This window comes from Vespula vulgaris, chromosome 2, assembly GCF_905475345.1.
Source record: "Vespula vulgaris chromosome 2, iyVesVulg1.1, whole genome shotgun sequence".
Lineage (NCBI taxonomy): Eukaryota > Metazoa > Arthropoda > Insecta > Hymenoptera > Vespidae > Vespula > Vespula vulgaris.
The window spans coordinates 15,937,558-15,961,525 of record NC_066587.1 but is presented as its reverse complement, the minus strand read 5'-3'; the positions used below and the strand labels follow the sequence as shown (position 1 = coordinate 15,961,525).

The 23,968-nt window shown below is 36.2% G+C and overlaps 1 protein-coding gene and 1 long non-coding RNA gene across 2 annotated transcripts in view; both read right to left on the bottom strand.

The window, feature by feature from the left end:
- LOC127061883 (plexin-A4) overlaps positions 1 to 23,968 on the bottom strand; it is a 277,822-nt gene that overhangs the window by 152,342 nt on the left and 101,512 nt on the right. The window lies entirely within an intron of this gene.
- The window catches only part of LOC127061891 (uncharacterized), a 63,558-nt gene continuing 40,163 nt past the window's right edge, over positions 574 to 23,968 (bottom strand). The window contains exon 2 of the long non-coding RNA XR_007780990.1: positions 574 to 8,217. This is a non-coding gene — a long non-coding RNA (uncharacterized LOC127061891). The remainder of the gene's footprint in view (positions 8,218 to 23,968) is intronic.

Here is a 23,968-nt window from a genome sequence, read left to right as displayed (position 1 = left end):
ATATATATATATATATATACATACATACATATATATATAATTAAAGTAAAATATAACAAGATTCAATACATAGTAAAATTTCGATTATATATATATGTAAATATTCTAAGTTACCATTATATATATTATATATAGATGTACAGATTATATATATATACCTATATATCAACTAAACTCTCGAACGAGGTCGCTCGATAATGCAGACTCACGATTTTTCGCTCGTCGCGTCGAACTTCAACGCGGCACAACGGCCGTACTGCCGTTAAATTATTTTATAATCTCCGATTCGGATTAAATCGTTGAGCGATCGTTTTAAAATTTCTATTCCCTAAAGAAAAATGAAAGAGAGAAATAAAACAAGAGAAATAAAAAGAGAGAGAGAAAGAGCGGAGTTTGCATGAAAGAAAAAAAAAAAAAAAATATATAAAAAGAAAACTTCGAACGTGGGTCTATCACGCGAAATGAACGTTTCGTTAAATCGAATCTATTGTTTTATATGTTCGAGCTTCGAGGGTGGGATAGGGGGAGGGTAGGAATGGGGGTTGTGATAATAAATAAAAAAATCACTTTCCGTTAAATGAATAAAATATATATATATATATATATATTTGCTTTGTAACTTCCTATTTATTCTCAGTTCTTAGACGATTAAATAATAAATTACACGACGAAGGAAATCGATCGTTGTCTAATATCGATTTTAAACAATGTCGTCTCTCCTAAAATATAAAATTGTCGATATCATGATCGATGATATATATTATTGAGAGAAACATAGGTACGATCAAATATTGTTATACCTCCTATTTTGTCTTTCTCTCTTTTTCTCCTTTTTTCTTTTTTTATGATTCTACACATTTCAATCATCATTTTTATTAATTGACGAGTGCATCGAATTTCTTTTTATCGATTCCTTCGCACGCTCTTTGTATTATATTATATTATATTATATTTCATTTCATATTTCTTTCATTTTCTAATAAAATATTACCTCTGCAATTTTATCTTTGAAAAAAAAAAAGTAGAAATTAATGTAACAGTTAAATATTGTTTTAAACATCGTAAAACGTAATGTCGTTCGTTAGCGATTCTATTAATGTTCTCAAGTATTTCTCTCGTGTCATTCGCACAGTATTTATTCATTAATTCATTCATTCATTCATTTATTTATTTATTTATGTATTCCTTTTTCCAATAGAAAATTCTTATATATTATAGAATTCCATGGAATTGATAAAATGTGAGAATTCTAACCGACGTAGAAAATACCTTCATGAAATGAAATAATTGTCGGGACGAACATGACGTAAGAATTAGGTTTTCAATTTTGTACCAAGCGTTAACGATCGTTAAAAAAGCATCGTTATCGATCGTACAAGATAAGATAAATTAGGGAAGAAATAAATGTGGGATGATAATTAAATACTGATATACATACATACATACATACACGTGTACATGCATATATAGATATATCTAAATGTACGTATATCCAATATATATCTAATAAAATACTTATCTCAAAGTGTGACGATCGGTCCGTTTAACGTCGATCGTTAACGTCGAATTTGAAAGGAAGTCGTTTCTTATAAGAGAATCGGAGTTTTGTAAGGATCGAAAGAAATAAAAGGATAAAAGAACTAAAAAGAGGGAAGGAGAAGGTGGATGAGAAAAGAGACAAGGAGAAAAGGGGGTGAAAAGGGGGTGGAAAGGGGAAAGAAGAGGGGTCAGGAGGTTTCCTCGTACATACAAGTTGTGGATAGGGAAGAAGGACGAGCCTCGAGGGAACACGGCACCTCTCTACCGAACGCTCGTAAATGCTCCAGGAAATTACGCTAGACCCACCGAAATTACATTTCGCAAGATTGTAATGTCTTCGCTAAGGCACTGGGATCCTCGTTGCCCTTCGATCCTTTAAACGGGTGCGTCTCTCGAGTCTCCTCCTGAATGTTGCACGAAGGCGCCTCGAGTTCGGCCAAACCGTTCCTATCCTTATCCATTATCCTTACGTTCCCATTTACCTCGTCCATTAAGTCTCCTTTCCTTAACACTATCTCGATATATATGTGTCTATACATATATATATGCACATACATATATATGTATGTACGTATGTATGTATGTATGTATATATAGCATATACGCGTATATGTCTGTGTATATTTCCTTCAGACCTTTTAACTAAAATGTTCGAGAACCTGGAAAATATTAGATTGTCTAATACGTTTTAGTAGACACGTAGGTACATTCACGTTTGAAGGTATATATATATAATGGTACACCAACGTGTAAGGTTATACATTTGATCTTTCATTATATTAGAATATATACTTCCTGTAAATAAGAAGGTAAACGATTACAGCTTGCGTCCGCGTTTGGATCTCTATCGATTAATAATATCACGATAGATGGAAGTTCAAAATTCTTTATCTGTTTTCTTTTCTTTTTCACTCTTGTCCTATTTCTTCCTCTCCTTCACTCAGCCTCTCTCTCTCTCTCTCTTACTCTTCCTGTGATCGATACGACCTCTGATCCTCGAATTTCACATAAAAGCGATCGTCTCATTTCGCAAGGAATCTTGCTCAAGTAATCTTCTCTTCAGTCTTTTGATCTTTCACTCGTTTAACAGGCTTTCTTTTTTTCTTTATTTTCTTTTTTTTTTGGTGGTTTTTTTTCTTTCCTTTTTTTTCCTTAGTAGCACGGAGTATGGTTAGTTGATTCTATGGTTCTTTAGAAGTTAAGATAATAATGACGATCGTAGAGAGAGATAAAGAGAGAAAGAGAGAGAGAGAGAGAGAAATCAGCGATGGAAGAACACGAGCGGCGAGAATCTTTACGCAATCTTTTGACGAGTACCTTGCGATGCACCTTAGTCATTTTTAAACGTCTCCCAACGATATTCTCTCGTGATAGGCCAGACGATTAGAAACGATCTTTTTCGTAGTACAAAAGAACGACAACAACAACAACAACAACAATGATAATAATTACAAAAAAGAATTATCTTTTTCCAGCTCAATTTTCTATTATTAACTCATATTCTACGTCGATAAGAAAATATTTTAGTATAATTTCATCTATTTTATTATTATTGTTTATCATTATTATTATTATTATTATTATATTATCTACTATTTACAAGCACACATTTTAGTATCGTTTTACCGTGTAAAGCGTAAAAATAAAAATAATATACTCCCTCCTTTCTTTTCTTTCGTTTCTTTCTATATCGAATTCTTGATAGTAGTAAATGAATTTTCCATCTCTTTCTCTCGAATCGAATCGAATCGAATCGAATCGAATCGAATCGAATCGAATCGAATCGAGTCGAATCGAATCGAATCGAATGCAACGCCTAGAAGAAGCACTAACCGTCTCGGCGGCTTATGCATTATTACCTCCGCTCCTGTTCGAAATGAATTTTTAATAATCATTCCTAACCTTATGTGAGTTTTGTGAGCGCTAGAAATAAATTCTTTCTCTCTTTCTTTTCCTGCTTTTTTTTTTCTTTTCCTTTTTTTTTATCTTCTTTCAATGGTAACTACTAGCCTGGATAATTAAAAATCTCCGAGGAAACGTAGAACTGCATCTCTCGATTATATCCAAGTGCAAAATAAATTTAGCATTTCGTAGGATAAAAAGGGAATGAAAAGAAAGAAAATAAAAAAGAGAGAAAGAAAATGAGAGAGAGAGAGAGAATGAGAGAAAAATACGATGAAGATTTTCGAGAGACAGAGAGAGAGAGAGGAGTGATAAAATAAAGGGGTGGCGAAAGGAGTGACGGTGAAGCAAACGATCAAAATTATCTTAAGATGAATCTAAAAGTCGATTTACCTCGTCGAGTGTGACTCGAGTTACCCGAACGAATCGCAATCCCCCGATTCACCCTCTCTCGTCATCGATTTCAAGAAAAGGTTTAGGTACAGCCAAGATCCTTCGCGATCCTTTCGCGTAGAAAAGTATGAGAGATGGGAGAAAGCGATTCGGGGATTAGCCGTTGATAAAGATGATCTTTAAAACGATCGAGACGCAAGAATCTCAAAAGCTGACAGGGGGTGAGTAGTCGAAAAGAACGGGGATGTTCTCGGATTTACTCTTTGAATTTAAATCGCCCGCGAATATCTTCCTGTTTTAAAATTTCCTTCTTCTTCTTCTTTTTCTTCTTTTTCTTCTTTTCGTAGTTTTCTTTTCCTTTTTTTCACTTTCATTTCTTTCCTTTTCTTTTTTTTTTTTTTTAGATTTCATTTTTACTTTATTTTATCCTTAACCCCGTTCCACCTCGCCATCTCTTTTGTTTTGTTTTCTTTTTTCTTTCTTTCTTTCTTTCTTTCTTTCTTTTTCTATCTCTCATTCTTATTTCGACTGTTTTTCTTTATTAATCTTAAATCAACAAAGTTCATGTAAGTAGTCAGAGGATCATCGTGATACGTTGTAAGCGGATTACGAATTTGTACGAATGTTCGCTTAATGGGAATATGAAAAAAAATATATATATATACATATATCGAGTTTTTGAAATGTGAAAAATGTAAAAAAGAATAGAAAGAAAGAAGAGAAATGTAAAATCCTTTCTTTCATTTCGAATACGTCGTTTAGTTATTAATCTTTCAGAATTTTATATTTCAAATAAAATCCAATTAAACGTATAGTTGGAAGGGTAGAAGGGGAGGGATTCAAAGGAGGGGTGGGTATACTATCCGACGAATCAGATTACACAACGGAAACTCGGATTATGCGAAAATTCCTATAAAATTCTCTACGTAACATTCGTTAATGCATATACTATATATATATATATATATATATATATATATATATATATATATATGTATGTATGTATATGTATATATATAATCACATTAGTTAATCAACGAAAACGATTAAATCTACCGTAGAGTATATCCATCGAGATCTGTTTCGTGAAAATTATCCTTCGTATTCACGTTCGCGAATCAATAGAGATTAAAGAAGAAATGAAGAATGAGATAAAGAAATGATGAAACAAATAAAATAAATATATAAAAAAATCCGATATTCTCAACGATAAAAATATTTTAGGACGAAACGACACACACACACACACACATATATATATATATGAGATTATCGAAAATTATTTTCCTTCTCAAAAGTTCTTCAAATTTATAGAACTCGATCGATTTGATGGTTACAATGCGATCGAGTGGACAATGGATACGAAAATGAAAGAAAGGAAGAATGAAAGAAAATTAGATGAAACTTTAGAACCTTTTTCATCACCCTCTCTCCCATTTTCTCTCTCTCTCTCTCTCTCTCTCTCTCTGTCTTTTCGATCAAAATCGAACGACCCTTTGGAAACAAAACGAAACGAAACGAAACGAAACGAAAGGAAAGGAAACGAAACGAAGGGTACCTAAGCCGAGATCAAAAGGTAGGAAAAGAGGGTGGACGAACGAGTCCCAGAACCTTTAGGGCCTTTAAAGGGTGATTTTAGACAAAGTAAGTGTACAAGAGTATAACAGAATCGACGAGTACAGAAGGAGGAGGAGAAGAGGACGAGAGGAGGATGAGAAGGTGAGGAATGTAGGTATGGGCGTTGGATAGGGGTGTGGAACGGGGATGGTAGAGTTAGGGAGATTGTGGGTGGGCTAAGGGGCAAGGGGGTATAGTGCGCGTGTCACGCTCGGTGGTCACTGGGAACGAGGTCCGAGTTTAGCCGCAAATTATCGCGGCGTTGGTACGATAATGGAAATCCGATTGAAGCCGCCCATTTGCAACGCGTTATGGGGCTGTTTGGCATTTTAATTGGGAAATTGCAATTAACCCGCTCGCTCGTATTATCGGTTCACGCGAAGCGAGGTGAGGGGAGATGAAACGAGGTGAGGTGAGATGAGGTGAGGTGAGGTGAGGTGAGATGAGGTGAGGTGAAGTGAGGTGAGGTGAGGTGAAGCGACGTCGGCACCACGTTTGGACTTTTCGAATTTCAAATACCTGTTTCCAAGAGTCCCCTATTATTTTCCGGTTCTCGAAAATTACGTACGATTCGTAATTCTTCCCCTAACCGTTTTCAACCCCTCGCATCATTCCTCATCCAATTCTTCTTTCGTTTTTTCTTCGTACTTTTCATAATATTCGAATCATTCTTTAGTTTTAATAATTTATTAATAATAATAATAGTAGTAGTAGTAGTAACAGTAGTAGTAATGGTAATAGTAGTAGAAATTATAGTAATAAAAGCAGCAATAGTAATAGTGATAGTAATAATTATAATAGTAATAATAATTATAATAGTACTAATAATAATGATAATAATAATAAAAGTGGAAAGAATGATCCCTAAAATAAAGAAACGAAATAAAATTAAAGGAGGAAAAGGAAAAAAAGAAGAAAATTGGCATCCGTCATTAACGATGTTACTTAATTGACAATAACAGTTAAGATCGACGAGTAATCAAAAGTTTTCTTTCCTCCCTCTCTTTCTCTCTCTCTCTCTCTCTCTCTCTCCTTTTTCCTTCTCCTTCTATCTTTGCCTCTATTTCTCCTATACATTAACAGATATATGTGTATATATATATATATTTTTCTTTTTCAATAGTTTGCTGTTTACTTTCAGGATAAGTCTTCAATTAATTTAGCCGCGTCAAGGGTTGTCGCGTAAAATAAATGAAAGATTTTTTTGCAGCCATGGAAAAGGTGAAACAGAGAGGGTGAAGTCGGTAGAGGATGATGCAACGATGGCAATGGTAGCAGGGAAGGGGGATGGTTGTTCGATGTAACGAGAAAGTAAATACTTGGAAAAGCATCTTCTCTTAGAACGGACGTGTTTAACATCGAAACTTCGACGTTTCGATCCCTCATGGAAGGGACAAGAAAGAAAAGAAAAGAACTGAATGGTAAAAGGAGAGAGAACAAGAGAAAGAGAAAGAAGAAAAGAAAATAGAATAGAAAAAAGAAATTGTTAGAAGAGTTAGAGGAGAGTAGAGTCGTGCTGTTATTTTTTTTCTTTTTCTTTTTCTTTTTTTTTTCTTTCTTTTTTTCTTTCTCATAGGAAAGTGAAGAAGGATATAGCATCTTCACGATAGACGCTTTAATTGGAAAATTGTAATTGGCGCTGTCGTCCTATTGCTCTCTCTCTCTCTCTCTTTTTCTCTGTGTGCGTATACGTGTACCTCTTGTTACCATTATTTCGTCGTAGAAACGAAAGGATAGAGTCTAAAGAAAATCGACGGGTCTCCCAGGAGTGGCATCGATTCTTTTGCCATTTTTCTTGTATTCTCCCCTCCCCTCCCTGTTTCCCTCACTCCTACTCTGTTCTCTCCCTTTACATTACCCTATTTTCCGATTAGTTTCTATGCTTCACGATATTAAACGATAAACGAAAGGGATGCTCGCCGATTAATCTAAATCTCATCGATCTAACATAAACTCTATTATATTTGAATATATATATATTCTCTTTCGTTTCTACACATATAAGTATGTAAGTATTTACTTATTTACCTACATATATATATATATACATATGTATGTGTGCTATCTTATTTTTTATACGTTATACTTAAACAATAGCAAACATGATAAAGCCAATAATCGCGACTCTAGATATCATGCAAAATTTTCTTTTTTCATGGAGAGCATTCTTTCTCTCTCTTTCTCTCTCTCTCTCTCTCACTCTTTCTCTCTTCGAATATACGCCAAAACGTTCGAACTTTTAATTGGCAAATCGTAATTGGCGTAACGGAAACGAACGGAGGAAAATTCCTTTCCTCTTAACTACATACATACATATATACTCTCTCTCTCTCTCTCTCTCTCTCTCTCTTCATTTCTTTTCTTTCTTTTTATCTCATGCTTTAAATTATGTAACAAGTGTGATACAGTCTATGTGATTTTCTCAAAAAGGAGAAAAAGGAAAAGAAATAAAAATTTAAAAAAAACAAGAAAGAAAATAAATAAACAATGGGATAATGCTAAGAAAAAGAATTGAAATAATTCTTTAAAACGATCGAATGGTATTCCAAGTCGTATACCATCCCCCTTTCTCTTTTCTTTACGTTCCTTCTTCTCTTATTCTCTTTCTTCTCACTCTTCACGAAAGTCAACCGCCATCGCCTTAATTGGAAAATGCTAATTAACATCCAGACTCTTCCCGTAGTAATATTCGTCCTTTTCTCGGTAACTTTACTTTCTCTTCGCATCCACCTCTCCCTCTCCCTCTCTCTGTCTCTCTGTCTCTCTCTCTCTCTCTCTTTCTCTCTCTCTCTCTCTCTCTCTCTCCATCAATCTATCTTTCTCCCTATTTCAGTATGGCTTTCGTCTCCCTCGAGCCAGGCATGACTTCCGCTTGATGGTTTATCGTCGATTTTCCCAGACGGAATTAAACCTCTCGCTGAAAATCTCTTTCTATCTCTTTTTCTATTTATTTCTATCTCTATCTATCTCTCTCTCTCTCTCTCTCTCTCTCTCTCTCTCTCTCTTTTTTTCTCTTACAAGCATTCTCTTATTATATTTTTATTAAATTTTCATTTAAAAACTTTACGGATAGCGGATGTCAATATTCGTATAAATATAACGTATAATTTACAAACCAACGAAAAAAAGAGAGAGAGAGAGAGAGAAAAGAAGGAAGAAGAAAAAAAATAAATTTCATTTATGCCGTTCCGCAAATACCTCCTAGGCGTCGATATTCAGAAAGAAACAAAATAAAATGAAAGAAGGAAAAAGGAGAAAAAGTAGTAGGAAAAAACGACGAAAAAAGGAAGAAAAAAGAAAAGAAAAATAGAAAACCCGGCGAATCGATTTGCCATTTTGATGAATCCCTCCCAACGAGAATTAGATTCTTTCGATCGGGACTAGATCGAAATTTTGCACTGCTAGAGAGAGAGAGAGAGAGAGAAAGAGTCTCTACATTTTACACCATACGTTCATCTTCTCTCTCTCTCTCTCTCTCTCTCTCTCTCTCTCTCTCTCTCTCTCTCACTCTCACTTTAACGCGATACGAAGCGCGGCGAGTTCTCTGAAAATTTAAATCCCATCCACGTACGACCGTATTTCAAGCGGAGATTCGGGCGCGGTTCTGCAATAAACCGTTCTCTCTCTCTCTCTCTTTTGCTCTCTCTCTCTCTCTTTTGCTCTCTCTCTCTCTCTCTTTTGCTCTCTCTCTCTCTCTTTTTCTCTCTCTCTCTCTCTCTTTTTCTCATTCGCGAGCGCTCGATCGAATTGATCTATCGATCCACGTAATTCACTTCCAGCATCGAACCGACGAACCAACTCGGGACCGAGCTTCGCGGGAACGTGTTGCGGGCTTATCTCGGAAAATGCGGTTTACATCGCCTAAAGTCGAGCTTTAAATCTGTCCAACGGTGAATTTCAACGGTGAAAATGTATAAAAACGCAAACTTACTACTACGTATTCGTGTAAGGTTACAGAGAGAGAGAGAGAGAGAGAGAGAGATCTTGTAAAGACGAGCAGTAGATACATGAATATATAAATTTATCTAACGTATAATAACTATCATGATTACACGGAATCTCGGATACTATCATTTTTGAATGTATTCGTCAGAGAAAGAAAGAGAGAGAGAGAGAGAGAGAAATAGTCGATTCACAATTCGACAAAATCGATCAACATCTTCATTTTTAAAATCGCTTGGACTCGCTATAGGTCGGTTTAATTATAAGAAGATAAGAGGAAATAATTTCAAACGATTTAGGTGAAAATTTAACTCGAGCGAAAGCATTACCACGTAGAATTTCAATTAAAGCGAATTTCCTTCCTTGGACTATAATCCTTGCGATAAGCCAAAAGAGATCTATAATACGATAATATGACGGGGGTCGAAGGGAACTGGAAACTGGTAGAGAGGAAAGGGAAGGGTTTAACGCTTTGATAATCCGCGGATCGTGTCTAAACGTTCGTACCGGACGATAGCAAAGCGAAATGGTAGCTTGAGTGTTCTATGAGCAAAGTAATAATCGAAATTTCGATCGATCTCACCGTTGATCGATTCGTTTCAATAACGATTGAAATCTCTTTCGAGATAGGATATAACAGAAAGGTCGATGAATTATCGAACAATTCTTTATTTCATTCGTACAAATGATTTATATATCTCAATATATTTTCTAGATTAGATATAGAAATGTTAGATATATAAAAATGTAAAGAAACATTTTTGGATTCGACTTTTATTTATTTTACATATATATATTTATATATATATATATATAGATCTATATAATTTTTTTTTAATAATCTTTTCTTTATAAAATAATTATCCAAAAGGATAAATTCTATTTTACCGTTGTACAAAGTGCATTTCGGTTTTCATCGCTATTTTTTATTTTTTCTTTTTTTCTTTTTTTATGTATGCACGGCCGCGCGCGCGCGTATGTTTTTTTTTTTTTTTTTTTTTTTTCCTTTTGTCAGCTCGTTTACGGTCGAACGACGACGATTCACGAAAATTTACCATTCCTCGGAATAAAGAAATTAAATCACGGGCTTGATCCCGGGGCATAAAACACGCGAGCCAGCGGATAGCCGTCGGTATTTACCTCGGTAAAAAAGAAAAAAAAAACGGAAAAACGGGAGAAAAAAAAGTAGAATAACAGAAAGAGAAAGAGCACCAGAGAAAGAGAGAGAGAGAGAGAGAGAGCATAGAATTACTTGAAAATTTGCCGCTCGGAGAGGAAACGAAAACGTCAGCTAATACGAAAAGCACACTGGAGCGCGCGTGCTTGCGAAGCTCTATGCAGCTTGAAAATTGCAGTCCGCGATTCGTAGAAGAATATAGATATATAATAGTTCTCGCTATGGGGGCCGCCGTGCGGTAACCTAAAAGTACGATTATGTCTTGCGCAAGCCGATTATAATAATAACGCGCTTTTTCGCAACAATAACCAGAACCGAACGATGTTGCTACTCTGGTTTCATCGTGAATGCTCATCCGAAAAATAATGTTATAGGGATGGGGTAGAGAGAAAAAGAAAAGAAAAAGGAAATAAAGAAGAAGAGGGAAGGAGAAAGGAAAACGCAGTTAAAAAAAAAGAAAAGAAACAATGAAAAAAAGAAAAAAAGAAAGAAAAAAGAAAGAGTAAAAAGAATGATATAAAATATGTAGAAAATCTTCATTTTAACCGAGGAAAGCGAGAGAGCTCTTTCTCCAAACTGTTATAACCAACGTGTGTGTGTGTATATATATATATATATCAATAAAATGCAAATATTCCACGGGATATAACTGAGATTATAATCACGGAATAACTACAAAACGCACAAATTCTTCTTTCCTTCTATATTAAAATATCGCGAAAGATGTTAGTTGAACTATATGCATGAACGATCATTTAGTTACTTTGTAGAGTCTCGAGAAAAAATTATTGTAAAATAAATAAATAAACAAACGAACGAACGAATAAAACGAAGCAAAAAAAAAAAGAATACAAGAAATCTTTCGAGATCTTAATACTCAATAAATCCTCGTCGCAATGAAAAATCTAACAGCAGGAAAGGAAAAAGATTTTTCCCATATAAAAACGCGCCGAGAATAAATCGGGGAAATGCAAATATACGAAGTAAGGAAAATAAAAAGACGGACGAAGAAAGAAAAAGAGAGACAAACAGACAGAGAAAGAGAAAGAGAAAGAGAAAGAGAGAGAGAAAGAAACAAAATACGAGAAAAGGAGAAAGGAGCAAAGAAAAGCGAGAGAGATAGAAAATACGAGCAAAACTTTTGGGAGAGGTGTTGCACCCTCTCGTTTTAGTAAGAAATCTCATAAATTCGTCATCGCGTCGCGTAGTATAGAATGGAGTGAGTGAGTGCCGGAGGCCGGAGTGGAGAGGTTACTTCGAATAAGTAGACGAAGACGAAGACAAAGAGAGAGAGAGAGAGAGAGAGAGAGAGAGAGAGAGAGAGAGAGAGAAAGAAAAAGAGAGAGAGAGAGAGGGAGAGAGTAACTGAGTGAGCTCTAAAACAGGCAATTTACGCGAGTCGCGTGCATGAAACGCGAGGAAAGGTATCGTTGGCGGGACGTTTAACGCTCGGAAGTCGGTTTTATTCGGCTAGGCGCGTCGTCCTTTGAATAATTCATCGAGAAAAGCGACGTAGTAGGAGAGGTGAGCAAACGGCGTTCGAAACTTATCGGGAGTAGTAGGAGTTAGGTACTGGAGAGTGGGAGAGAAGGGAGAAGGTAGAAAGAAGGACAAAGACAAAGAGAAAGAATGTGTGAGAAAGAGAAAGAGAAAGAGAAACAAGAAAAGAGAGAGAGAAAAGGGAAGAAGACACGCGATATGATCCCTTCGTAGGGATCCTTCGAGAAGAGATCCACCTCGTAGGTCCTTTCTCAGCACGACTACAACGACGACGAAGACTACGACGACTAACGTTCGCGAAAATTAAAGCACTTTCCTTCTACGTCCGTTTACGAGGCTATCCATCAACGTTAGAAGAGTAAGAAGACGAGAAAGCTATGTATATACACATATATATACATGTATGTATGTATGTATGTATGTATGTATAAGTATAGGTGGAAGAAGGCTGCTGCAGTAAAGTTCGAAGCTGTTTGTTGACCTGCAATTGCAAGAACGTCACTCTTAAACTCTTTCTCTCTTTCTCTCTCTTTCTTTTTCTGTTTATTTCTTTCTTATTATACTTATCTCTTTCCCTCTCTTTCTCTCTATCGTTTACGTTCATGTTCGAGTCGTCATAGTTCGAGAATATGCCGCACCATTTTTACGGTACAAGCTAATCTCCAACTGGAGACTCCAGGTGTCCGTTCAAACGACGAATCGATTCATTCCGACGATATCTACTAGCGTAATTTCATCTTAAAAATATCTCGCTTATTGTTCGGGGATAATATATACGTTTGTTCTCCTTCTTTGTTTCTCTCTCTCTCTCTCTCTCTCCCTGTGTCTATTTTTTTCCTATTTTCCCTTTTTGATTGTATATTTCACAACTGGATGATCCAAATTATCGGAAAATTGTCGAGGTTATTGGAAGTGGTTTGGCTCGAGTCTCTCTCGCGATTGGGTGAAAACCGTGAGAAAATTTCTTCCATACTATTCGCGTAGACGAAGTAGAGAAGAGGTAGACATTCGTTAAAGGAAAGAGGAACTTATCGAAGAAGGAGGAGGAGGAGGAGGAGGAGGAGGAGGAGGAGGAGGAGAGAGAAAGAGGAGAAGGAGGAAGAGTAAAAATCGGTACACGGCTCGCTTTGAGATGCGAATCGTTCGAAGAAATACATACATATGGGACATGTGTGTATGTATCTATATATGTACGTAAGTACGTACGTATTTCTATATAGTTTTACGTATATATACATTTACGTATGTACGTGTAACGCAACATCGTCTCTTTCTCTCATTGATTACGCTCGAGTATTTCAGAGTTTAACGGATGAGACAAGAGAAGATTTGTGAGACAGCGACGTAGCTCAGAGAGAGGATGCGACGTACGCGTAGGAGAGAATGAAAGACTAAGCGAACCAACGAACGAGAGAGAGAGAGAGAGAGAGATAGACAGAGAGACAGAGAGAGAGAGAGAGAGAGAGAGAGAGAGAGAGAGAGTATATGCTCACATAGGGTCGCGTAATCCTACCAGTTCACGTACAGGGTGTTCGTGATTATCCGACATCCCGAGCAAGCAATTTCTCATGGTCACTCGGTAGCACAACGACGAAGAGAATAATCTCGTACTGATCTGCCTACTCGTACAAGTACGTAGAGTGGACGCGACAAAAGGATTCTCCAAATTTCTTCTCGTTCCTTTCTTTACCAAGAATGACGGAGAAGGAGCTTTCGGGACACGCCGAAGGACATTGACGAACGGCAAGGTTCGATCTTTGAGAGGAACTTCTTCTTAGTCTTCTTCTTGGAAGGATTACTTGAATGCAAGGTTAAAGTTCATTGACTTTATCCTTCGAACTTGGGAAACGTAATAGACATGATAGAGAGTTCTCTCTCTCTCTCTCTCTCTCTCTCTCGCGCGCGCGCGCGCTCTCACACAGATACACGTACACTCTCGTTTTCTTTTTATACGTACGTCTAATAATATAGAAGAGAAAAGAAGAAGAAAAAAAAAAAGAGGAACGAAGCATGAATAACAAAAATGTAACGATAACGGACGTAATAAAGTTTTCTCTCCGGCAGCGTACATAATATAGTTTAATAATTTAAAAAATAGAAGAAGAAGAAAAAGGAGGAGGAGAAAAGGGAAAAGAATAAAGGGACATAAATAATAATAATAACGGTAGATAGCGGTATTTAAATAAAAGCGTGCGAAGATGAACTATTTCCTTTTCGTTTTTCCTTTCGCCGTTGAAAAATTAACAGCGAAAAGATCGCACTTTTAATCATCATCGACACGAGAGAATAAAGTGCGATGCTTATAAAAACACCTTGGCGTATCTGTCTAATAAATAATGCAATTTGTAGGAGCTCAGATGGTTTCCATAGGGGGAAAAAAAAAAAAAAAAAAAAAAGTAAAAAAGAAGCAGAAGAGGGAGGAAAAAAATAATAGCAAAGAAAGAAAGAAAAAAAAAGAAAAGGAAAAGAAAAGAAAAGATAATAAAAAAGAAAGGAGGAGAAGAAAAGAAGCGGACGAAACAAAAAAGAAAAAAAGAAAGAAAACCAAAACGGAGAGTAAAATAAAAATGAAGGAAAGAAAGAGATAGATAGAGAGAGAGAGAGAAAGAGAGAAAGAGAGAGAGAAAAAAAAAGCTTTTCCTTGGGATCTAAATATCGTTGTACGAGGGAGGGCTCTACCAGCGATCGACGTGTCACCCTAACTTACATCGTATCGTATATCACGCATTTATATCTCACCTTTTACATGCCTCATTCTCTCGTTTTTTCCTATCTCTCTCTCTCTCTCTCTCTTTCTCTCTCTTTCTCTCTCGTAGCATACATAGATATAACACGCGCTTTATGGAGCACGTACGAATTTATGCGGAAAAAAGGCAGGGCCTATACCGGTGGCGCATAAAAGTGGAATATGAGTTTGGTCGTTAGTACTCCTTTACGAGGAGCCACATACGTGCGCACGTATAGTACTTATTCTTTCTCTTTCTCTTTCTTTCATCCTTAAAACTGGTATTGACGATTTCGACCTGACCCTAATATACAAGAGAGAAAGAGAGAAAGAAAAGACAGAGTTCGTCCTTCAGAGGTAATAAAACGTTGGAAAAATATTCGAGTGAAATCTTAACAAAATTCTGATAATATTTTATGAATTATAATATTACTATTATAATGATAACAACAACAACAACAACAACAACAACAACAACAACAACAACAACAACAACAACAACAACAACAACAATAATAATAATAATAATAATAATAATAATAATAATAATAATAATAATAATAATAACGACGAGGACGATGATAATGATAATAAAAATAATAATAAAGGTCAAAATCGATAAGATATAATCGAGGTGTTATCTTTATATATGTTATTTCATTCCCATACGTTTTCCAATATGAAAATAAAGGTACATCATTGTCCATAGTGACGGCACGTAAAATGGAAAATATTGGACGTCTCCATAAACGCAACGGTCGTTTGACGATCTCGCGTGGGCTCCCACAGTGCCCATCCGATCGTCTTACATAGAGCCTTCGGGTTATATAATCGCATATCCCACTCGACTGGTCCTCCCCGTCCACCCGACCACCACCGGGAATACTATTTTTCCTTCTTGGAGTCGATCGGCATTCGAGAGGTGTCTTCTCTCTTCTTCGACGAAAGAAAAAGAGAGAGAGAGAGAGAGAGAGAGAGAGAGAGAAAGTGAGAAAAAGAAAAAGAAAAAGATCTTGCCTCTTTTTTTCTTTTATCTCTTCTCTTTTCTATCTTTTACCCCACCTGGTGTCTCAGCTATACGAAATTACATATGGGAAAGGGATTACATATGGGAAAAGAGACAAAGAATGAAGTAGAAGAATAGTAGAGGAGTAGAAGAGTTATTGTAATTCATACTCTCTCACGTAAGTTCTTTCAGTAAAACGTTTAACGAATTTATCGAGTACGAGTTCGAAAGAAGTAGGTATAGATATAATAGGTATGTAGATATGATATAATATATTTGTTTACGTATATGTATATACGTATGCATGCAGTCTTCTTTGAAAGTTCCCGTAGAATTATTTCATTCTTTTTCTCTCTTTTTTTTTTTTTTCTTCTTTTTATCAGTAAAAGATAGATCTATGAATTTATGATACATTTATATTTCTAATGTTGACCGTACTATTTACGTTGAGTGTACTACTTATTTAACGTTGACCGATATTACTGACGATCAAATCGAGATTAAAATTATAGATGGACCGACAAAATATTTTTAATCCAATATATATTATTAATATATACAAAACTAAAGAATATATGTATATATAAGATAAAATAAAAAAATATATATATAAATTATACAAATAGATATATAAAATTAAATAAAGAAGAAATATATACAAATTAAAGAAATATATATATATATAAATAAATAAAATTAAAGAAAAAAGGAAGAACACACGTATACAAACACAAAGAGTCGCTATCAGAATAAGGGTTTACATAAGAGTCACCCTGTAGAAGATTCTTGGGCCCGTGAACCCATCCTCTTTGACTCGATGGGAGGTAAAGCGAGATGGCGAGACGTTGGGCCGGTCGAAGAGAGAGAAGTGGGAGGAGAGAGAGAGAGAGAGAGAGAGAGAGAAAGAGAGGGAGGGAGGGAGGTAGGTAGATAGGTAGGTTGGTAGGTAGGTAGGTAGGAGGTAAGTTGGTAGAGCAAGAGGAAGAGAGAGAAAAAGAGAGAAAGAGAAAAAGAGAAAGAGAGAAAAAGAGAAAGAGAGACAGAGAAGGAGGAAGAGAGAGAGAGAGAAAGAGGGAGGGAGGGAGGGAGGGAGGGAGGGCATCGTAAGAGTTTGTCGTGGTCGGAGCCTTTAGGATCGGAGTCCCACGCGTTCTCAGACATTCCAGCTAGTAATTGCTGGCTGCCGCCTCCTATCTCACCGACGTTCGTTCCGACTCCCGGAGCCAGTCCTCCTCCTCCTCCTCCTCCTCCTCCTCCTCCTCCTCCTCCTCCTCTTGCATCTCCTCCATCTTCACCTCTTTTAGCTCGTCTCTTCTACGCCACGTCGTGCATCTCCCTTTCTACGTCGTAACACGCCTTGCCCTCTGCTCCTGCCCTTTCCCTCCTGCTCACGATTCTTTGCATCGTGATGCTGCTGTTGCTGCTGGTCTTCTGCTTCTTCTTCTTCTTCTTCTTCTTCGTTGTCTTCGTCTTCGTCTTCGTCGTCGTCGTCGTCGTCTTCGTCGTGTGGCTTCCAAGAGGCTACCCATATCCTTACTCTTACTTCTTATCCTCTTGCTTGATTCAGCTTGCTTACTTGCTTACTTGCTTGCTTGCTTGCTTGCTTGCTTGCTTGCTTGGTTGGTTTGTTGGTTGGTTGCTTGCTTGCTTGGTGATCCTTCGAGTCCCTCGTTACCGTCGTTAGTACCCGGAAAACGTTAAAACCCATAAGTACTTACAGTACCTTTACATCCCTACATGTCCAGCGTGCTAAATGCATGCACCGACAGAAATCGCTCGGCTTCTTCTTTGCATAAACTTTTCGATGAGTAAGAATGAGAGAGAGAGAGAGAAAGAGAGTTAAATAGAAAGAGATGGATAGGTAGATAGAGATGGATAGAAAGAAAGAGAGAGAGAGAGAGAGAAAGAGAACAACCGGATACCAAGAGTAGACTCTGAACGATGCGCTGGAAGGTGTTTGTTCTCTTCTCCCTTTACTCCTCTACGCATACTATTTACATATACTCCATTCCTACTTGTATTCCGTAATAGAGAGAAAGAGAGAGAGAGAGAGAGAGGCAGAATGCTCTCTAGCTTTGTTTACGTCCACTGTAAACAACGGAAATACGATGCATGTATGTATATGTACATGTGTATGTACATTACATCTCTTCCTCTCTGATAATTATAATGTGTACCCTTATAATTAGAAATTGTAGTGAAGCAGTAAAAGTAGATGAATCTTTTCATAAAACAATCATCCTTTTCAGATGATGGTCTGAAGATGACAAGACCGTAAAGAGAACATTTTCAACGAGATATCACGGAGATTTACATAAAAATAAATAAATAAATATATATATGTATATAATATTCACATATTTCGACGATAAATCTCATTTATTTCTCTATATTACATTCGTATTTTTGATTTACTCTTTCGCTCTCTTTTTCTCTCTTTCTCATTTTTGCGGAAAGATTGGAAATCATTCCCGTCGCGTTTACAACTTGACAGACAACCTGTCCTCGTTCGTTAAAAAAAAATTCACTAAAATGTTGCACTCGAATATGTTATTCGCCGATCTACGATTACGGAAATACATATGTACGTACGTACATACATACAATCATACATACATACTTCAATAATTAATTATTTTTAAATACACGATTATTGAAATAATATAAATATTTTCCAAAACGAAAGAAAAAGAAAAAAGAAACAAAGAAACGCAAGACAAAAAAAATAAATATATATATAGTATATATATAATATATAATAATTATAGTATATGTAATTAGTATATATAATTATATAATGATAATACTATAATAATAATTATTATTATTATTACTATATTATCGTATATATATAATATATAATAATTATAGTATATATAATTAGTATATATAATTATATAATAATAATACTATAATAATAATAATTATTATTATTGTTATCATTACATCGACACGATAAATCTAAAATAAAAAACAAAGATAGAAGAAGGAACGTGAAGTAACACACGTAAAAAAAGAAAGAAGAAAAAGGACGACGTTAAGAGCAGAAAAGCTGATGTTTTGGACCGAGTCCAAGCGTGCTTATCGTTTGATTGACCGTCTTAGCTCTCCCTTCTCTTCATGGATCATATAGATCCATAACGTATGCGTATGTATGTGTATGTGTGTAAAAAAGAGAGAGAGAAAACAAGATATTTTCGATTTGGATTCATCTGCAATTTTCCGACAACGATAGCGCGCAAGAGCTCAAACTCGAATCCGTATAAATTGCTATTACGAATTCATGCAACAGCATATTCGTAGGTGTGTGCACGTGCGTGTATGTGTTAGTTAACGTGTGCAGGGTGGTAGTAAGAGGGATTGCAAGGTCGAAACTTTAAGACCGCATATAGGTATCTATCTCGACCGAGACAAGGAGAAATAAAATAAGATAAAATAAAATAAAATAAAATAAAAAAGAAAAAGAAAAGAAAATTAGAAGAAGAGAGAGATAGAGATAGAAAGGGAGATAGAAAAGAAGAAATTCATAAATAACTAACAACGACCGAAAGCACACCATCATCTCCACTTTCAATTATCGTTAACGTCTAGGAGATCATACTCGTGATTGTTAATCACCGTGGTAGGCGTTAATCGATTTTTGAAACAGATATATATATATATATATATATATATATATATATATATATTTCTTTAACGAAGAATTGTTACAGATCATAATTTACTCGAGTTTTTTTCATTCTCGTGTTTCTTTTTTCTTCCTCTTTTCCTTTCTTCTCTCTTACCTTTCTTTGGCAATAAACGATATAAAAGAATTATTAATGTTGAGTTTGATAAATGTACAATCGTATTGGCCAACTCCATCGAGATATAAAATTTAAGAATAAAAAAAAAGAGAAAAGAAAAAAAATTAAAATTATCTTTCACCTGCTAAGTCCATCTTTCGATATACATCGTATACGAATGAATGAACATATACTATATAATGAATACATATATAATGAAAACGGAAAAAGACATAGGATGAAGATGGACGGACGGACAGACAGACAGATAGATAGACAGAGAAAGAAAAAGAAAAAAGAGAAAAAGAAAGAGAGAGAGAGAGAAATAGTGAGAAAGAGCGAGTATAAATAAAGAAAAATCTACGGCGATCTTGTCGACGTGGTACGAATGAATTTCGAAAGAAATTTACTCGGTGGCATCTTCGAATGGCCGCCATGTGCACATCCAAAGGAGAATACGATCCGAAAGAGAAGAATTGTAATGCAAAACTGGAGAACTGTCGTTCTAACGTCGTTCCATATAAACGAAACTCAATGGCGATAAAATTCTGACCAACGAAGGAAATTGTGTATTCTGTATTTACGAGGAATCGGTATGTTTCTGTTGCAGGAGATACGACGATGCAACGAAACGGGAAGAGAAAGAGAAGGATAGAGAAAGAGAAAGAGAAAAGAGAGAGAGAGAGAGAGAGAGAGAGAGAGAACGATTTCCACCTGAATTTCCCGAAGGGGTCTTTGTAATTTCAAATATCCGAAAACGAGCAGCACGATTTCGTTTCTTCGCTTTTTCTCGTTCATAAACGTCTCTCCTTTCTTCCGCTCCACCACTCTTCCTCTTCCTCCACCTCCTACCCCCTCTTCATAAACCACCATCACCATCACTACCACTACTAGCTACTATTACCACTACTACCCTTCTTTCTCCATGACGTCTAACTACGTGAACTCGTTTCGATAACGAGAGAAAGAACGAAGTCTCTATTTTCGTGAAAATGTATTATATGTATATACTTACATACATATGTACGTACACACACACACATATATATATACATAATGTATATGGAAGTATGTACATACGTGTATGTGTTATTAAAATTTGCTCGATCGATAATAATGAACTTTTTCTCTTTATCTCTCTTTCTTTTGCTTCGTTAGACGAAGAAGAATGATATTAATAATTTTATGACGCCCGTGGGCACATCTCTCTGTGTGTGTGTGTGTGTGTGTGTGTGTGTATTTATGTATGTATTGTCAGACAAAAACAATCTGTTATCTAGGATAAGTACATACATACATACATACATGTGTATATATATATATATATATATATATATATATATATAAAGAAAAAGAAAATAGGGGAAAAAAAGGAAAGAAAAAAAATGTACGAAGAAAGGGTCGTTTTTCTGTCAGATGGATAACATCGAAAGGGCGTAGACGACGGACGTGGACGTCTCCGTACGGAGAAAACATCGTGCTTATTAGTTTAGACAGGACAAATGAGAAAGAGGAAAGAGAAAATGTCAGTGGCGTCAGTGGTATGTAGGATTCGCGTTATCTTTATCGTTTGGCAACAAATTGCAGGAAAGGTAAAGGAGACGGACACGATCTCCAGTTGTCTTGCTTTCTCTCTCTCTCTCTTTCTCTCTCTCTCATTCTCCGGAAAAACTGGTCAACTCCAAAGTGTCCACCTCGAGCAATTTCCTCGTTCCCTGTCACGCTCGATCTTGCTCTCTTCGACTTTCCATCAACGTTCTCTCTCTCTCTCTCTCTCTCTCTCTCTCTCTCTCTCTTTCTCTCTGTTTCTCTGTCTATCTATCTGTTTGTTCATCTATCTCTATCTCACTCTCATTTTCTTCCTGCTCCTTACAGTCTCTCCATCTTACTGTATCTATTTCTGTTGCTTTCTTTATATATATATATATATATATATATATATATATATTTCTATTTGTATTTATACATTTTTTTCTTTTCTCTTTTTTTCTTTTTATACCAGCTACCGTTATCGCGGCATCTTTGTCCATCCATCTTTAACATCTTTTTATCCGATCGTACAGGAGACCGTACGCAGCCTCGTCACTTTATCCTTAAGAGGAAGAAATCGTAACTAGCGAAAAAGAACCCGAGCACATAGAAGATGAAGAAGAAGAAGACGAAGAAGAAGAAGAAGAAGAAGAAGATGCAGAAGATGAAGAAGAAGAAGAAGAAGAAGAAGAAAAAGAATTAGAGGGTTAAGCAAGATGAAATCGTGAAAATTTTTTTCCCTATCATTTTTTTCTTCTTTCTTTATTTTCTTTTCTATTTTTCTAATGCTTTTTCTTTCTTTCTTTCTTTTTTACTTCTTTTTTAATCGGAATTGTTACGTTTTGTAACTATTTCCGGTTCTTTTCTTAATTATTAGAAAAAATAATAATTACGTATGATTATTAGATACTATCTACATAGTTATCTATATACTTATCTACAAAGAATAGAAAGATCATTAACAATAGAGTCTCTATTACCTGACAAAATATGGGAAATGTGTACGATGCATTGGCTTTGTTAAAACTTGCAACGTGCATTTACGTTTTTACACACACACACACACACACACACACAGAAAATGTATGTACATATAATCGTGTGTAAAAGTTTGCATCTTCTCTATACTACTGTGTTTTTTATGGAAACGAGCGAACGAGATTTCTCTTCGACTATGGTGGAGTAGGTTTGGCACAACGTTTCAACATTTTAAAATATGTGTTTTCCTTTTTTTCTATCTTTCTTTCTCTCTTTTTTTTTCTTTAAACCAAACAAAAGATTTTTCTTCTCTTCCTCTCTCTCTCTCTCTCTCTTTCTCTCTCACGCGTGCTCGCGCGCGTTTTGGTTTTCCAGTTCGCAATGGCAACTTTCCCATCCGTCGAATTCTCGTTTCTCTTGGATCTTGAAATATGCAACGCGTCGACGTTGCGAAGAAGATGGAACAAAAGGAGCAAAGGATAGAAACGAAACGAAACGAAACGAAACGAGACGAGACGAGACGTAAAGAAAAAAGAAAAAAAAATGAAAACGAAAAGAAAAAGAAAAGCATAAGAAAAAAAAAGAAAGAAAAGAAAAGAAAAGATAAGGAAAGGAAACGAAACGAAACGAAACGATACTTTTTCGGGATGGCCGAAGTAAGAAACGAGAATGCGCACGCCCGCGAAAGAGACAGAGAGAGAGACAGAGACGGAGACAGAAAGAGAAAGAGAGAGAGAGAGAGAGAGAGAGAGAGAGAGAGAGAGAGAGAGAGAGAGAGAGAGAGAGAGAGAGAGAGGACTGTGAAGAAAACCAGTAGAAAAGCAGCACTATCTGGCTACATAGCTAGCTCTGTCTTCTGCAATTTTAAAAAGGTTCTTCGTGTCAAAGGAATTCTGTATTAAGGAAGAAGCTTCTTCGAAGAACATACCGATGGTCTTCGAAGAGGGCTATCTAAAAGAAGGGAGAAAGAGACAAAAGAAGATAGACAAATAGAGAACGAGAGAGAGAGAGAGAGAGAGAAAGGTAGAAAAAGATAGAAAGAGAGAGAGAGAGAGAAAGAGAGAAAGAGAGAGAGGGAAGACACTCCCAAGGACAGCGCTTCGTGGTTGGTCGACTAGCACGTTGAAATTTTTATTAAAAATTGTTCCTCCGGTCCTATGGCGTTCGTGGAATGTCGAGTGGGTGGTGGATTTATTCGAAGACCGCCAAGATACGCGTCTAATATCGATGTGCGTCTCTTCTTTTTTTCTTTCTTTCTTTTTCTTTCTTTTTCTTCTCCCATCACCTCACTCGCTACCACAGTCTTCGATTTTCCCGCGTAATCTCGCCATCCTTACCGTTTGATTAAGTCAAATATTCTGTCTCTCTCTCTCTCTCTCTCTTTCTCTCTCTTTCTTTTTCTTTTTTTTTATCTTTAAATAACTTTTTTTCAAAGGAAGCATAGAAAAAATTTGCTAATTAAATGAACGGATAAACCTGTCGATCTGCACGATCTATTAGAAACGATCTATCAACGTCTAATCGATTATCTGTCGAATTATGTGATAATTTTGACGTCGCCGTTAATTTTTCCGCTGTAGACGAGTCATTTATTAACTTGTTTCTTTTTTCTTTCTCTCTTTTTTTTCTTTTTCTTAATTTTTATCCTTCCACCGTTCCACTCTCCCTATCCTTACCGCAGCATTTTGCTTTCGCTCATTGAACGTCCGTCTAACGTTCTTACCCTCTTAGACCCTTCTCTCTTCTTTTCTTGAATCTTACCGAAGATCTGAACCGATCGATCGATCCTTTCCCAACCGTGACGATTCGTCATGTCAAAGCGATCGCGAGAGAGAGAGAGAGAGAGAGAGAGAGAGAGAGAGAGAGAGAGAGAG